The following is a 17713-nucleotide window of genomic DNA, read 5'->3' on the forward strand; positions in this document are numbered from 1 at the left end:
AGTGCCCAATCCTTCACTTCCTAGTACATAAGTAACTCCTTTCCTAACTTCTTTGTTCTTCTATCCCAGACTTCCATACAATTTCAAAAAGACATTCATTGCATTCCTCTGGCCAGCTGATATATTTTATTATTGCTTCCATAACGGACTAGGTCAGTTCAAATTTTTCCTTTTCAACAATTGGGAACAAAGTGACTCACTACTACCAAAGCTTAGGCACTTCATGATGATGATGATCAGAGAAACGTCTACCTATCTGGCCTAATCCCTCTAACTTACCTGCAGTAGTCTAAGTTTGTAAATATTTTCCTTCCTGCCAAGGACATCTATTTTGTTGGATCAAGTAATGTCAAATGTGGTGAAGGAGGGCGAGACCAGGTAGTAAATTGGGGCTAAGAGTAAGTTGGGCAGTGAACTCCACTCCGCTTGCGGAATTTGCAGAGTTTGTCCGCACTCCATGTTATGCGGAGCACGCGGATTACCGAAAAAACTCTGCATAGCAGAGTTTTTTTCCTCGATTGCATTCCGCAACTTCAAGTTAGTGAGCGCTAGCTAGAAAAACCCACCTCCCGGCAAGATTTTTCCCATCAAGTTGGCAAGCGTGAGCATGGAAAATCAACCCCCCGGCGAGATTTCTCAAAGCGGCCATTCAAATTTCTCATTGCGAGTGGTCACGTATGCTCTCGACCGCTCGCTTTGAGAAATCGTCTGTTTTCGTTGAGAAAGCTGCCTTCTCGGGTAAAAATCTACTCATGCAGCAGAAAGGAAGCGGCACCCGCTTGCACTGTTAATGATGCCATTCGCTATGAGTGTACAGTGCGGCCAAGCACCTGGCACTGGAAATCATCACAAACTGCATTTAACTAGTGCACTCTGCTGCTCGAGTTTGTTTTGCACGTGTAACTTCAGAAACTCCACCCAGGCTTAGATAATGGTAGGTGATTTTGCATTTTGCAGACGGTATAGTCTGTGCTCAATCCTTTCCCTGTACTGAAGTGCATTGCTTTTCCCATGGGCAGACAGGAGGATGTCTGTCTGCACAATTGTCTTCTTCATCATTAGTGGTACCTCACACGATGTATATCATTCATAGTAACTATTCCTCTGCCTTGTAGTGAGGGTGAAATTGAGGCATTTAACAGAGCATTGCCGTGATAGGAAAAGAGATAATTGTCTAATACAGCTGTCAGACCTGCAGACAATTGCAAAGTAACGCAACACAAGTATGTCTGTCTAAAGTGCCAGCTGAGCTGGTATGCCTTTATTAATTTAGCTCAACAAGAAATAGAAGAATACTTGTATGCTACATAGTGCATAATGCCTGAAACTCTTTCACGCCAAAATTGAATGGCCCGGGGATGCTAGCAAATGTACTGCTACTGTGCCACTTTGTAATTTTATATGTTTTGCTAAGAGGTTTGTTTATAATATGTCTTTTTTCTATCTTGATATGGCTACTCCTGCCAATCCGACAATACTTAACAAGCAGGAGGTAGCAGCCAGGACATGGCAGGGGAAGCTGGAGGCCATCACGGCCCGAAATCAGCAGCTGGTGCTCGAGGAGGAAGAGGAGGAGGTGACAGCAGCGATAGCTGTAAATGTCCTGGGCTCCAGCCAGGGTCCAGTGCCTCCGATAGTCTATTGTTGCAGTCCCAGGGCAACCACCTGTAGTCATTCCACCACTGCTGCTCCCCACTATTTTAATGCATTTCAGCACTGCATTCTGCAGATGCTGGTGCACCTGGAAGCCTGGCTGGAGGAGCATCTGGACACATTGGAGAGACAGGTTAGGAAGCTCCTAGCCCTCTATTAGGCCTCTTCTGACACTTTTTATACCTTTTTTTGGTGGGTGGGACTTGTTGGGGAGAGGGTGGGAATGTGAGAGTTGGGGCATTTTGGGGATTTTCTTATTTCTTTGTGGACAGTTTCATTTTTGTACTTTTAAACTACTCTTGACATAACTTGAGGTTAGGGAGAGGGGTGGGCCAGTTGCGCGTTTACTAGTTTATTTAAATTTGTTAGGGAAATACATTTTTATAGTTGTACATTATGATCTTAGGGTTTACTGTTTTATTTTGCACTGCTGCTGGAGCCGCAGGCAGTTTTAAAAATCTGCTGATGGTGTAACAACAAGAAAATAGTTATGCAGTACCCCTTGTCCTTCTACTCTCTCTTTCTAGTCTCTGTGGTCTGCAACTATATTAACCCACAAGGACTCAGAGGGGGTGGGTGTGTGAATTTCCATTGCATATAAAATATTGCAGTTCAACAATGAATCACCAACAGTTCTTCTCTTACCTGATTAGATGAAGCGATGGCTGCATGGTTTCCCAATGTGCCATGGTGATGGTAGTACTAGCAGCATGCTAGTGTATTAGTGTAACAGTGAAAGCACCATGTTCAGAAACGAGGTCTCACTCCCTCCTAGCCAGACTCAAACTATAAGATAAGGAATATATCTTGCAGGGAACTAAACAAATTAAAATAAAACTGAGTTTGTGCTGTTGTTATATGCAAGCTTTAAAAAAATGAGAAAGTCACCGGAGACTAGAATACTAGTACACAAGAAGATGAGAGACAATAGAGAAAATATGAGAAGCAATGCTAAATTAAATTATTCAGAATGTTGAGCTAGCAAAGGTTACAAAAAGAACTCGACCCGAGCTATGAAGTGGACATGCATTACTTTTGACGCAGTACAATGCCTGAAGGATGATGCAAGCAATTATGTTCCTCTGAAAAAACATTGAATACTGTGCATGGATGGCTAATATAAATATAATATTGCCAGTGTGGACGACACTTAGAGCTGAAGATGATCCTCGCCCTGCACTGTGCTGGTGTTGCTTTCACCACATTCACCCCACCAAGTGTGTGATCAATCAAGGGTGTAAATTTAGTCAATAAATAACACAGTGGAAGAGGGTTAGGAGTTCGATGAATTGAAGGGAAGGAGAATTTGAGGGAAAGGTATGACAAAGACAAAGACTACTCAGGGACAACATTCATCTTCGCAAAGATCAGCCAACCATCATAAATCTGTTATGGGACGAAAAGGAAATGGATGAATGATGAGCAGTACAGTTAAACCAAATTAAGTACTGAGCTTTGAAAGATAACACATATATAAAATTAAAATGTCTGTAGGTGTCAAGTTAACATAAACAGCATACACAGTTCTAATGATTACTGAAAGAAAAAATTCAACTGTAATGCTAAATTGGGAGTAGCATCTGCATTCCTCTTGGACTGCCCGTCAATCTTGGGAACCTAGAGGATGCAGTTAGGTAAGGTAAGAGAAACATGAGTATATTATATTGTTTTTCAAGTATGGTGCAGGGTAAGAGATTGAAAAAACAAAATGATATTGAAGAATCACGGAGAAAAAGTTGAACTGCATAAGGAGTGCACCAAGAAGACCTAGGGGCCGATTCCGATTCAGGAAAAACTGCTCCGAATAGCCGTTCGTAGCGTTTTTCCCGCACGAATCGTACCCTGCAACGTCCCCCTTATGTACAACGAAGTACGATTCGTACCAGGAGCTGTACTCCGTACGAGACTGTGATGTATTCCTATAGGTTCTGTATCGATCCCCCTATTCCTGACCCTATTCTGGTTAACAAGTTAACTAGCAGCCATCCCATGAGGCAGAAAACCCCCATGATGCAGGAACCGTTATCTGATTAAGCCACACTACGGCACAGGAACGTGTTATCTGATTAGGTCATAACGCTTGCCATCTAATTAGACAAGCGATATTCCTCCAGCCCCTGATAAGGCATACGGAGTTCTCAAAACAAATCAAACCTATGACAACCTGGGAAAAACCCTGCGGCCATTGTTTTGATTTCACCGAGAACTTCAGCAAAAGAATGTGCTAACGACCAGGTCGTATGACATCCTTATTGACGTATCTATGTCCATCCTTACGTCAATCACGGCACCTTAAAGGTATAAATATTACCGATATTGCCCTATGCAAACACACGCGGTGGTGACGAGATCGGAGCAGCCAGACTTGCCGAAGCCCAGAGCAGAGCAGACCCCGCTGGCGCAGCCCCGCCTTCCTGACGCGCTGAGAACGAGACGCTGCTTTCTCCTGCCGAGAAATCCAGCTCCGGCGCTTCCGGGTAGCCCTCGCAGGCAGCCTGGAATATCGAGACCAGAGACGAGAGATACCATCCCTCATTCATCCTAGATTCCAGGTACAGAACTGAATAACCCCTTGCAGAGAATTCTTGAGTCACTCACTTGGCAAAACAAACTTAACTTAAACTGCTACTTTCTATTCCCGCCCACGTATTAGGCTTAGGTCAGGTACATCTGGGGCAGGCGTAGTTAGAAACACCAGTTGAGTACGATTAGTCAAATGTATATGTGTATGTATCTATTTTATCCATTTTAACCCATCATATGGCTTAGAAACCATGTCAATGTTTTTACAGTATTATTTTATACTTCTGCTTTTAATGTATGCACTTTACTTAACCATAAGTATTGCAATAATATCGATCCATTTCTCTTGTATGAGAAAAGAGACTGATCAATAAATACCATCTTTTATTGAACACGCCCGGGGGATGAATCCATCCAGACTAATATTGAGAAAGTGGTTATGTTTGCCCTAAACAAAATGCTTACAGATGACACTGGGAAGGGTACCTTAGAACCAAACAAAATTTTGGATATACATGAACTATGTTTTGATGAGCTCAAGTTACTTCTCTCGAAACCCTGTCAGAATGGAGCTGGCCGACCACTCGCTACTCGGGCAAAGTGGTACAATAAGGAATGCAGGGTGGCACACAGTAACCTAGTAGATAAAGTTAAATCTAGGAATATGTGTGATGTAAAGGAGGCCAGGAAAAAGTATAAAAGAGTTCAGTGGGAGGCTAAAAGGACGTGGGAGGATGGTTATTGGGCCGACCTGTTGGATGCCACTAAGTCCAACAACCAAGCAAGATTTTGGGATATAGTTAAATGGGGGAAGGATGTTGATTCCTGTACCCCAACTAATCATGTGTCACCAGAAGTCTGGATAACACACTATTCGTCCCAATTTCGCATGGTGGGCACTGATCTCCTCCCCACACTAAACAAGCTGCATGTAACACCCACTTGTGGAGAAACTCTGACCTTTACTAACTCTGAGACAGAGTTTGCCCTCGGCTTGACTCAGCGGGGGAAAGCCCCAGGGTTGGATCAAATACCAGCGGATTTGTTTAAATCAAACGCAGATCTCTGGGTGCCATACATAACTAACATAGCCAACGCATTGGCAAAGGGTGCATGCATCCCTAAAACATGGAAGGGGGCTGAGATCATCCCTATATATAAAAAAGGAGACAGGTCTAATCCAGGCAACTATCGCCCGATTAGTTTAATTGACTGTCTCCAAAAAGTTTTTGCCCGCATGATCCTGGCCAGAGTGCAGGGGTGGATGGGCTCAGAAAATATACTGTCTCCAATGCAGGCAGGTTTTAGATCTGGGACGAGCACCATCGACCAGGTGTTTCGATTTTGTATGATCTTCTGGAAGGTGGTTATGCTCGGCGGTGGCACCATTTTTGCCGCATTCATTGACCTAAAATCAGCCTTCGATCTGGTACCTATAGGTAAATTGTGGCAGGTACTGAGGGACTTAGGGTTACCGGTCGAACTACTAGAGTTAATCATTAGAATGCACGAGGAGAATTATGCAAGGGTAAGGTGGGGAGGACAAGGACAACATACAGATTCATTCCTGGTAAGCCGTGGAGTTCGCCAGGGTTGTGTCCTCGCGCCCACTCTTTTCCTGCTCTTTATAGATCAGGTAGTAACATTTTTCTCTGATACCCACACTGATGCCCCATCTCTGGCAGGGACCAAATTCCCCATGCTCATCTTCTCGGATGACACCTTACTCCTATCTAAGACACGGTCAGGCCTACAGCGGGCCTTGAACCGTTTTGAGGAGTTTTGTGCAAATAATGACCTCCAAATAAACGTGAGTAAAACCAAGTTCATGGTTTTAACCAGGAATAACCTTCTACGTAGCAACGTAAAAATGAGTGGGGTTAACCTAGAACAGGTTGAAACCATGACTTACCTGGGGGTCACCTTGGATCGCCGTTTGTCATGGAAAGAGCAAATTGCGGCCCAACAGCTAAAATTTGCCCAACTGACGGGCTGTCTTTTGCGTGAGCAGAAGAGATCAATAACTAAACGGGTCATCCCTGCCATGAAAATTTATGATTCCAAATTAAATGCTGCTATACTTTATGGGGCTGATTTATGGGGATTCATGGATCTGTCAAGTCTCTATAAAATCCAGTGTAAATTCCTCCGGAACCTGGTAGGGTTACCACAATCCTCTCCCTCGATACCTCTCTGCCATGATATGGGAAGCCTCCCTATTAACGATATGGCAAAATTCAGAGTAGTGGCTCTCTGGAGGCGTTTGTGGACCTTGCCGGATCTTACACTATTTGCAAAAGAGCTAGCAGATGTGAGGGCGATGGGGGGTTCAGAAAGAATCCCATGGCTTCAATCAGTGAAAAAGAGTTTACAAGATATGGGGCTAAATGATCTGTGGGTATCTCCAGGTACCAACACTTTCCCCTCTAAAAAAGAATTCAAAGAATTATTTTGGGCCTCAAGGCGTCAATCCTTGGTAATTGCTTCCAGTTCTGGTAGTCTAACAGGAAGATTCCTATGCATTAAGCAGGACTCTTCCCGGGAGACCTACTGGGATATCATCACTCGATCACTGGACAAGAAACTATATCATCAGTTTCGAGTAGGAGCCCTACCATTGAATTCATTTACTTCATCTTGGGGAAAAACATCCTTAAGTTCTTGTTGCTGGTGCCCTGGTCTAAAGGAAACAGAGGGTCATCTATTGTTTGCTTGCCCGCAGTATTTAGAACCTCGCACTACATGGCTAAAACCCCTGTTCCAGCGCCTATCCTGTAAAAGGTCTTCAGAAGCAATATGGGTCTTGAAAACTAATACCTCGGAAACCGTTGTGGTATGTTTGGCTAAATTTTTGGGCTGGGCGTGGGCAATAAGGGCAAGAAGGAACTCTCACCAAACTGCTTTAGGCTAGAGCTCACTAATCCGGTACTTTGAAATGTGTTAGCTTAGTTTATTTTTTAGGTTCAGATGTAATTATGTCTTTGTATATTCAGATGGTTTAATAATTTGTTTTAGCTGTGACTTAAGTGTAATAACATGTTTAATGTTTTTACTTTCAACTTACTGTATTATGGTTGAAATATTTCGTATTTGTTTTTTTAAATGTGTCTTTTATGATTTTATTATCGCAATAAAGACATTAAAACCTGAAACCTGAACACGCCCGTCTCTTCCTTTTCTCTACAACCTGGTGAGACTAAGAATGCACGTACTGACTGAGTAAAATAAGTCGTCTTTTGTTTTCACACGACTCTAGAGATACACTCTTGATTAGGGGAGAGCAAAGTTGTCATGTTCTATGGTTGTCAGAAACTAAATCCCTTCTTGTCTATCCAGTGTGGTTCAACTCCTCCTTGCCTATTCGAGAAAGTTTCTAGTGAACTCTGAGCTAGCTGGCAAACCCAAAACTTTAAGTCTAATATCGACAATAGAAGACCTAGTTAACGTCTGGTCTAGGCCTATACTATTGAAGGTATTATTCCAATGCGCAGAGCCTATTGGGATAATAGGAACTACACTACATGGCGCCCAACGCGTTTGGATAGGCGATAAAACTAACGTAAGACATTTAGAGTAACTCAGTCGTGCTTTTTCACTCAGACCCCTTTTTTTCCCATAATACTCCAAAGACGTCTGGAGTGGGTGAAAGGTAATATCCGCCAGACATCGCAGGAGGAAACTCCTATGTACGGTCCTTGGTTTAGTCAACGTTGAAGGATACACTGTTCCAAAATATTGTGCATCTAATCTTTGTTTCCATAAGAACCTGATCTGCAAAACAAACTAAATAACCTTCTGGACAGTACAATGTCAGACACTGAAGGAGAAAGAGAGGCAGTTAGAATAATAACTGAACTCGCAGCAGCTGATAATGCACTGCAAGACGCTGACCCGGATATAATACTCATCGCGGTCAACATAAGAAAATCTATAACTTTAAAACTTATAGAAAATGGACTGACACCTAGAGGTGGCACAGTCATATTCGTAATTGAGGCACACGAATATCGGCAGACAGAGGTATTCTATTCATGGATACACTTTCCAGCAGCAAATGCTGTAACAAAGGTCTTCCACTATTACAAAACAGAGGAACCTCCTAATGAGTACACTCCTTTCGAGGAGGTGGAAGTACCACTTAAATTTCAAGAGCATCTGCTCTTATTTAATGGCGCCCTAAAACATAATAATCACATCACCAGGCTCGGTCCATTAGGTAGACCAGGAGCAACGTGGCCGGTCCTAGCCGGATACACACCACATCCAGACATCGATGGGATGTCTGCAGCAGAGCTTTTAACACAGCTAAAACAATTAATAAAATTACATAGACAATTAGTCCAATATGTGATTCGGACTTCAACAATTCAACCAGCGATTAAAATTCCACAGCTGACCCCTCATCAGGGGAACACAAATAAAATTACACCACAGAACATACAGTCCTGCCTAGGTAAAGTACCAGCTAAGAGGGAACAAATACCATTCTGGTTAGCACAAAAAATCACCCAAATAGAGGCGGTGTTTCCAGACACCACCCCTGTGGATAAACACAGGATTCTGACTATCTGTCTTCCAATGGGAATCGCATCACACGTGGAGGACTGTGACACTTGGGGTACAGTCTTTGCTTCCATCTACACAAAAACGCACGGTGTTCCATCCATTTCGGTAATACCAGATGTGCTAAAACAAATTCAAGACGAATACGGTCCAGAACCCGCTTTAACTCTTGGTATGAAATTACTAAAAGACTTCAAGCAGGTCTCGGCTATATTATTAGCCAACATAAAGGGAGAAGCAGCAAACGTGGCGATCCGCCAGAGGTTAAAGGAGACAGATATAGCAGACCAACCAGCTGAAATTGCCAGAATTATAGAAAAATCCTATGAGGAACTAGGTAGAGATAGTTTAGGTGGAATACCAGTAAAACCACAACTGATTGAAAGTCCTGGAAAAATATTTTTTAATAATAATTCAACATCACAAAAAAAGAGCTGGGATGGAAACAAACAATCCAATCCTAAAGAAAAGAAATTCCAGTCCAGAGGAAGGTCTCCTCGGCGGAGAGAAAAATCTCCGAACCAAAGACACAGGTCACCCCAAAGTGACCCCTCTGGGAAAAGATATAACCTTAGAAATAGGGATAATATAAAGAAGCCTGATAGATATCAAGACATTGATACACGTCCCTCTCAATCTTTTCAGACTTCCTCGCAGAAATCGGAAAGAAGAGGACGATCAGAACAAAGAGAAGAGCACGCCAAGTCCAAAGACAAGGAATCTGCTCATCTAAAAAAGAAACTACAATTTCCAAAAAAGAAGGTAGCCAGTATCAAGGTAGTTAACAATGCCGAGAATACTGAGGACACAACTGAAAAACGGAGAATGGGCTCAGACAATGCTAGACAGCGCAGCAGAAGTGAGCATAGCTCGCAAAGTCCTTATGAATCTTCTGGAGACAGTGGACACGAATGAATATCTTCAAGTGGAAACTGCAGACACCAGAGTTAGCAAACCTCACAAAATATATGAAATAACTTTACGTATAGAAGGGGATAAGACTAGAAAAATAAGGGGACTATTTTGGGATAATCTCTCCAAAGGCTATGACATCCTTCTAGCTGAAAAAGACTGGCCACCAGAGTTTGTCAGGGAGTGCCCTCATGGCGAAGAAATAATTATGCCTGCCTTCTCAAATCATATCCCAATTCATAAAAAATATACACTTGCCAGAAAGTGGGCAGTAGCTCAAGCTCCTGCTTTATATAGAAATCATGTTGGATGGGATGAGGACTCTCCTCCTCACAAAATCCAGTTAAAATCACAACCTACTGCACAAAGACAGTACCCAATTAAGCAAGAAGCTAAAAAACAGGTAAAAGAAATCCTAGATCAACTAGAATACCAGGGGGTGATTGAAACTTGCACCTCACAAATGAACAACCCTTTGTTTCCGGTCTCCAAACCAGACAATTCATATCGTTTAGTTTTGGATTACCGACACCTTAACTCATGTTGCAAAACTTTTGCAGTACAAAACTCGCATAGTGCTGCACTAATGAATAACATAGTGCGCAAAAAATACAAAACAACATTAGACATCTCTAATGGATTCTTTTGTCAAAACATAGCACCAGAGAGCAGATATTTGTCTGCGTTCTCAATAAATGGCACTCAAAAACAATTCTGTCGGTTAGCCCAGGGGTACAAGAATAGCCCAGGGGTATTCTCAGCGAGAGTAACAGAATTACCACAAACATATGATGACGAGGCATTATCTTATGTCGACGACATATACCTAACAGATGATGACTTGGATACTCACTTGAAGAGAGTGAACACCATAATACTTGGGTTCACAGCAGAGGGTTACAAATTCAACTTTAAAAAATCTAGAATTGCCCATCTAACAGTCCTGTTCTTAGGATACGAATTATCAAGTGAAGGCAAAAGCCTGGCTGACAATTTCCTAGAGAAATGTGCCGTACTCCAAGCACCTAGAACACTAAAAAACCTACAGTCAATTCTAGGCTTCCTAAATTTCGGAAGAACATACATTGCAAATTACGCAGAAAGGGTCAAACCCCTTTATGATCTAATAAAACCAGATTTTGAAAGAACCAATTGGACTCAAATACACACAGAAATTTTGAGATCCTTACAAACAGACATGTTAATTAAAACAAAATTAGAAACACGTGATAACACACGCAATCTAGTGATTCGAGTCATCCCAGGAAGATGCGGATTCACATACCTGACCTCTAATGAGGGAGAAAAGGTACCAATTGCATTCAAATCACACTTGTACACTAAGGCTGAAATGAAATTTAGCCCAACGGAAAAAATTCTTACTGCAACACAGACAGCTATAGCAAAAGAACGAGCCCTGGCACAAGGAAAACGAATAATAATCGTGACACCGATACCAGCCCTAGAGGCTGTAACAAAAGCAAGCATTCCAAATGCTAAAGCGCTCCATCCGAGATGGATGCAATGGGCTAATTCTCTTGCTGCAACAGACGTGGCATACGAATTTGATCCTAACTTAAAAACACAAGAATTTCTCCAATATGAATTTGAATGTCCTCCGCCGACCGAAATTCTGCCTCTAGAACATTACGGCTGTATAATATATACAGACGGATCAGCACAACCCGCAGTAGGGGGTAAACAAGCTTACAGTGCTGCGTGCGCGATTGTTAAAGGTCGCTGGCACGAAGGAAAATTCAAACCAGCTATCACTAAGACACAATCTCTAGGAGATTGTACAGCTCAGCGAGCTGAACTACTGGCGTTTAAGATGGCGCTTGAAAATACCGATCGAGAATTCCCCACACTCATAGTGTGCGATTCGTATTACTGCGTTCAGTCTTACAATGAATACTTGCAGATCTGGCTTCAGAATGGCTTTAAGGATGCAAAAGGAGGCACAATCAAGCATAAGATGCTCTGGGAACAAGTAGTTCTATTACAAAAAGAACTACCAAAGACTCACGTGATACATACGCTGAGTCATCAACGTGATGGCGTTCACGTTGCAGGGAATTCATTAGCTGATGAGGCCGCGAAGGCAGCTGTGCTAACGGCTTCCGTAGCTGCCATCACACGGTCAAAAACAAAAATAGACAGCAAAATATTACAGGCTGTCAGCGCTACAGAAAAGGATTCGATAGAAACACTCCCGAAAGGCTTTCCAGTAAAATACTCATACATAACTGATGCAAACAATGTTCCTTTTGCTCGAATCCCTGGAGTGGGGGATAGGGCAATTCCAAACATGGAACATAGGTTAGGACTGATAATAGCGGCACACGAAGGGCTTGCTTCTATACATGCTGGCGTCTCAGCCACAGTATCATTATTAAAACAGAGATACTGGTGGCCACAAATGAGAAGACAAACAAGGAATTATGTTTTAGAATGTGAAATATGTCAAAGAATGAAAGTATCAACGGTGAGACGTCCAGCGCAGACGCCCCTTCTAATCTCGGATAAACCATTAGCCTGTGTTTACCTAGACCACTGTGGTCCCTTACAAAGGGATGGTAACTATAAATATATCTTGGTTGCAGTGGACTCATGCACGAGATTCATATGGATGTGGCCCCAGCGAACGGCTGACGCCAGAACTGTTATAAAAGATTTGCGAGTCTTTATCGGCACATACGCAATTGGCATGCTGCATTTGGACCATGGTCCTGCTTTTAGCTCTAGAGCTTATAAGGAAGCCATGGTCAGCATGGGTGTTACATTGCGGTACTCTTGTCCATTTCACCCTGAGGGGAACGGAATTGTTGAAAGAAAAAACCGTGACATAAAGCAATCTATAACGGCAAAGGTATTAGGTTCGGGAGCTGAGTGGGTCAAACATCTAATAAGTGTCCAACGTAGTCTAAATAACCTGCCAAGAAATTCTCTGAAGGGATTCAGTCCGTACGAATTATTGTTTGGAACTAGGATATTAGTCTTAGACCTCGACAGTCAGACTTCAGTGGTGAAGGAAAAAAGCTTTGATATCAAAGATCGTTTGGCTATTTTGCAGGACTTAAACGAAACAAGAAAAGACCTGAGCAACATAAAGTTGAAACAGCAGCCAACAACCACTGAAGAACCACCACCTGTCCCAGCAAGACCTGTCTGGATTCCAAAAGTCGGGGATCTAGTCAGAGAAAAGATCGCGGTAAAGAAGGAATTTGGGCCTTCTTACAGAAAAGCAGTTCCTGTCTTGTCCATCAACGGGACAAGATCAGTTGTACTACCGCCGCTTGCTGGTAAAAAGGAGAACCGAGTTGTATCCATCGACCTGGTAAAACCACAATCATGTGGCCGATAACAAATAGTAGGCCAAGTGGACTCCCGATAAGTAGTAGAACACCAAGATTTGCTACAAACACAGAGGTTCAATCTAAGAGGCTAATCACATTCGAAACGCCTACAGAACTACAACAAGGACTATGCAACAATGCAATGGAACTTAGACCTCTGAAAACCCAAATAAAAACCTTTAGGAGAGACACACCAATCTATAATGAAGTAACAAACGACTATGCAAGAAACAGTAATCCTGAAGCAATTGGAACAATTGACAGAACTGCATCCGGCTACTTCATAAACTTCGATGATTCCTCTGAAGGCTTCACTGAATCAAAAACACAGCCATCAACAAAAACCTTTAAAGATAAAGTTAAAGTACTTTTGAAACAACTGAAAGAAACATATCTGATTTCTCCATGGATTGAATTTTGGGTGGGTTTTGGTGCATTTATCCTCATACTTTGGCTCATCATGGTACTAACTTTGGGACGCTTCATTGAGGGAAAATATGCTAAAATGGACACAGCAAGTCAGAAAATCAACTTGATCCTCAAACCACACACATCTTCACACGTCGAGAAAAGAGAAATTTCTTCAGTCAACTTCACAGCCAATCCTATACCGGGTGGGGTAGCATGGGACAACACTGACTACGAAATTTATGGTCCGGTTGAAATCCTGAAATATCCACACCAAATTAAGATCTCGTTGAGTGACTTTGTAAAACCAAGCTCATTTGCTGATGATTGGGACTTTGAAAGTATAAATAATATGATGTCTGACTTAGTGATGTCTGCTAAATTTACCAAACATGATTATTTGCAGGGTTCGACAAATTATGATAGTATGTACTGTTATAACCACTATGGTAACCATTTTCTACATAGATCTGCACAACCTAGAAATGTTTTAAATTATAATCAATGGGAACATTGTGCAACCCCTCCAAAAGGAAGCTCAAGAACCGTTTATGACAAATATTCATACTTTTCAGGTTTTAACACAAGTAATGCTGAAACATTTTATTTCAAATTGTCAAATAAGACAGGGACAAAGACCATGATAACAAACACGAAATTGATATATTCAGACTCATTCTTTGAACAAATGAATACTTTTGGTTTTGATTATTGGGACAAAAATGTTGAAGTAAAGAGTGTTTGGGGTACAAAAGAATGGCAAGTACAGGGTATAGAATCTTTGTTTAGAGCCTGCATGATCCCAGAACAAATTATATTCTTAAATGACACTGTTCAACAAACTACCTGTCTTGGCCTAGCCAAAATCAAAGACTTAAATAAACCGTCTATTCCAAAACCAACAATGAACAGCAATAGCTCTACAGATGAAGAGATAGACGTAAATTATGTATTAAACCAAAACAGAACACATCCTGATTGGAAAAAGTGGTTGATCTGGCCCACAGATACTAATAACTGTCAAGACAGATTCCTGAACAAAACACAGGGGTTCAAAATGACCAGGGCAGACCCTAGATATTCCCAAAGACAACACCCAGGGATAATAACCACCTACAGTGTGGGCAAATTATGCCTTCAGTGGCTACAAACTTCCACACTGGCAGAAATTAAGCAACACCTAACTTTACTTACTGATGGTGCTGACTTGCGTGATTTCATTATGGGACCGCGCAAACAGCGTCAGAAACGTTTCATAGCAGCCTCTGTATATGCAGCATACAACGAGTCCTGGAAGGTGACTCAAATTGAGACAGCAGAAAGTATACGGGAAATTGACCGTATTAATTTGGAAAAATCACTTTCTGTAGTGGACAATGGGTTAATGACTCTGTCCTCCAGAATTTTTTCTCTGGACAGCATTGTGTCTTCAGCAATCGACATATTATCGCGAGACTTACTGTTGTTACAACACGGTCAGTCCCAATTGCGTTCTATTGTACAGCTTGGCTGGACGTTACAAAATCTGCGTTCAGGCTATGTGCCTTGGCGTTTAATCAACACAACGTCACTATTCAATATCTTTAACCTCACTGATAAACAAATCAGTATGGCACAAAAGGGTGCTGATTATACAATCCTGAGCATTGAGAAACTCGAGAGATTACCAGTGACAATGTCAGAACGACCTGTCAGTGAATGGATAATACATGGGATAATTAATATTCCAATATCAACCTTCAGGTTTCAATACTGCCAAAAATATATACAGGCTGGCGTGTACGAAAAATTGGGAAAAGGGTACATTAAAACAACATGGAACTTGCCCTATTCACATGCATGTGTCAGTAATAAAGGACAGAAAGTGTTTCTTAGTGGCAATAATTGTGCGATGTCACTGAGCGGTACCCTTCTGTGTAATGGAATTAGTTTGCATGGAGCCTGTGAAGGGAACTCAAATAACCTTTCATGTCACCAGCTAGGCGCACCTGCAACAGAGATAGAACCATTCTTTCAAAGACTCTATAATGGGAGTTACGTTCTAATTGTGGACCGCAGATGTTGTAGTCTTATGCCCGGGACTCCTTATCTCGTAACTACGACTGCGAAGGTCAAGTGCTGTGGACGCTTATTGTTCCCCAGCTCCCTTCCAGACAGGGAGGCAAGGGCATGGCCCAACTTGAAAATTACTTCTATTCGAATAGATACTTTAAGCAGAATGAAAACAGTGCTTCTTCACGCGCCGACCAGGCTCACGTCATCAAAAGAAACGTATGATCTCCTAGTCGCAAGGACGACTGCAGAGATTCACTCATTGTTATCAACTAATTCCCCCATACATTTCGCAGAAATCCTGAATGAAATCTTAAATATTTCTGATACCAGTGGAGTCTCAAAAGTATTTAAGACAGTATTTTCGATGGCATTAACACCATTCAAAGCCATACTGGGTATTTTTCCAGATTTCGTCCATTTGATTTTTGGCGGACTTCCCCTCATTTTGGGACTAATTGCAGGAATACTATTCTTAGTCCTTATATTTCGATATGGCAAACCATGTCACAGACAAAACACCTGCGACAAGGGAAGAAACAATCCTAGCCATTGGATACCGGGACCGGATATCAAAAATCCTGGGACTATCCCGGCTTAGAGATCTGAACATGACTTGGTTTCTTTCATTTCGACCAATATGGCAACGATGTGTTTTACCTGTATTAAGGTGCTTGCTATGCGGAGAAGAATTTGTGTTAGACACCTGTCTGACGCTACAATCAGATGCGCCAATGGATGCAGAAACATTGTTGAGTCCAATAAAGGCTCATGCTTTGTGCTGCCCTCAACGGCTACCAATCCTGATGACGGCATTCGTGGAAGCTTCACCACTACGATTGAGGGGTAGTGAAGTTCAAGATGAAAGCAGCATTGATCAGGTACGGCCTTCTGTCAGCAATACTAATCAAACCGTCAATGGAGACAATCATGCGCACGAATGCATGGTTACATCCTTTTCCGAGTTAGTGGAACTCTCTCAGGAAGCTGTTGACAGCTTTTTCGACAGTCTAAATGATATGATGTTCTCACCAGAGCAGAAATAGAGACTTTTGAGCAAGCTCGCACACGGCGTTCCCTGAATTTGGCCTTCAACTAGAATAGCAAAATACCATGAACAATTTTCATTCCAGTTCACGGACAGCGATTTTTTCAGCAGCCCCAAAATATTTTTACATATTTTTCGGGACACTTATCTTCTGCTTAAAGTAAGAACTATTCTTAGAGAACTAAAACTTCTAATTTTAGATAGTTTATAGACATTAGCTGCCCGCTGGTATGTTCATAATTATTTTATTCTGTGATGGAATGGTCTCGAAACTTTTTTTCTGTATTAAGAGCCATTTCATGTGTAAATTCTCATATACAAATTAGTGATAATGTATAGATATGGGTGATTACTTTAGCATTATTCTACAGCTTGAGTGTATATATTACATGTGACTGTTTTTTCCGTATATTTGATAATTTCAAAATGCATTTATGTATTTTGGGGTGGTAAGGTATACACGATACTCTACAGTATGTTTTACTATGCATAGATTCATAAATATGTCCATAGTTAGCGTGGAGTGGGTGTGATGTATTCCTATAGGTTCTGTATCGATCCCCCTATTCCTGACCCTATTCTGGTTAACAAGTTAACTAGCAGCCATCCCATGAGGCAGAAAACCCCCATGATGCAGGAACCGTTATCTGAATAAGCCACACTACGGCACAGGAACGTGTTATCTGATTAGGTCATAACGCTTGCCATCTAATTAGACAAGCGATATTCCTCCAGCCCCTGATAAGGCATACGGAGTTCTCAAAACAAATCAAACCTATGACAACCTGGGAAAAACCCTGCGGCCATTGTTTTGATTTCACCGAGAACTTCAGCAAAAGAATGTGCTAACGACCAGGTCGTATGACATCCTTATTGACGTATCTATGTCCATCCTTACGTCAATCACGGCACCTTAAAGGTATAAATATTACCGATATTGCCCTATGCAAACACACGCGGTGGTGACGAGATCGGAGCAGCCAGACTTGCCGAAGCCCAGAGCAGAGCAGACCCCGCTGGCGCAGCCCCGCCTTCCTGACGCGCTGAGAACGAGACGCTGCTTTCTCCTGCCGAGAAATCCAGCTCCGGCGCTTCCGGGTAGCCCTCGCAGGCAGCCTGGAATATCGAGACCAGAGACGAGAGATACCATCCCTCATTCATCCTAGACTCCAGGTACAGAACTGAATAACCCCTTGCA

This window comes from Lissotriton helveticus, chromosome 3_1 (genome assembly GCF_964261635.1).
Source record: "Lissotriton helveticus chromosome 3_1, aLisHel1.1, whole genome shotgun sequence".
NCBI classification, from domain to species: domain Eukaryota; kingdom Metazoa; phylum Chordata; class Amphibia; order Caudata; family Salamandridae; genus Lissotriton; species Lissotriton helveticus.